This window comes from Nestor notabilis, unplaced genomic scaffold (assembly GCF_000696875.1).
Source record: "Nestor notabilis isolate BGI_N333 unplaced genomic scaffold, ASM69687v1 scaffold9737, whole genome shotgun sequence".
Classification (NCBI taxonomy): Eukaryota; Metazoa; Chordata; class Aves; order Psittaciformes; family Psittacidae; genus Nestor; species Nestor notabilis.
The window spans coordinates 2,777-3,771 of NW_009935107.1; the positions used below are offsets into that span (position 1 = coordinate 2,777).

A 995-nucleotide genomic window follows, 5' to 3' on the forward strand; every position below is an offset into this window, starting at 1 on the left:
TAAAAAAGCCCTGCAGTATTAAAAATTTAATTAAAAAAAAAAAAGTTAAATGCACAAAGCTGAGTTTAAAATATGTTCCCTGCCATCCCATAAAATAAAATAAATCAACTTTCCAAAGAGCTGTCTCTGATTTAAACAGAACGTGGCAGCGAGCAGTTCTGTGTCATTTAAGCTAAGGGGAAAAGTTTGCATTTGTACCCAGCAGGAACTGCAGGGTCCAAAGCGAGTAGCGGGTGCGAAAAGATCGTTACCATAAGTAGACAGTGATAGTATGGAAAAGTAAGAGGCGAGTGGAGCTGCTGCTCCGCAGTATAATTCCGGGGTGGCACAACCATGCCTCTCCCGAGGAAAAGACCTCGAGGTGTTTCTTAGATAATCAAAGAGAAGGGGAAAAAAAAGAAATACGTGTCAACTTTTGCTGCCTAGAAATAGTGCATGAGTTATAAAGCAATAATTGAGTGCGTTGTGAAATCTAATTAGCTTGCACTAGAGTTTAACCTGGGTGAGTAATAATCCTGATATTAACTCTGGAGGCTAAATTTTTTTTTATTCTTATTATTTTTTTTAAGGAACAAAAAAAAACCCCTCCTCTGCTCGCTAATTTGTGCAATACGTTATCTCAGATTGCTAACTTTAAGGCTGCATCGGCAAGCCAATGTGCTGGAGCCATAGAAGTTTTGGGGATTAAGTTTAAAAATCCATAGATTTCTTCTGTAACTCATTGGAAAGCTTGGGAAAGTGGCCACGCGATAAACATATGAATGGAAGCAGGACCTGTAAAATAATTACTCATCGGAGTTTTTTAAAGCCTGATATCAGGAAACAGGAAAAAAATGTAGTTTATGTGGGAAAAGAAGGGCTCACAATCCGTTCCTTGTTGTGTTAAAGGGGGTCTGGGGAACGAAGTCATTTTCTGGACTTTGTCCAGGTTCTGGGTCGTGACCTAAACTTCCTTTTATATATTATTGCTTTACACATAAAAAACTTCTCCTTTC

General features: G+C 38.5%; 1 protein-coding gene across 1 annotated transcript in view; it reads left to right on the top strand.

Annotated features, from left to right (window-relative positions):
* LOC104408162 (COUP transcription factor 2) overlaps positions 1-995 on the top strand; it is a 4,072-nt gene that overhangs the window by 1,102 nt on the left and 1,975 nt on the right. The window lies entirely within an intron of this gene.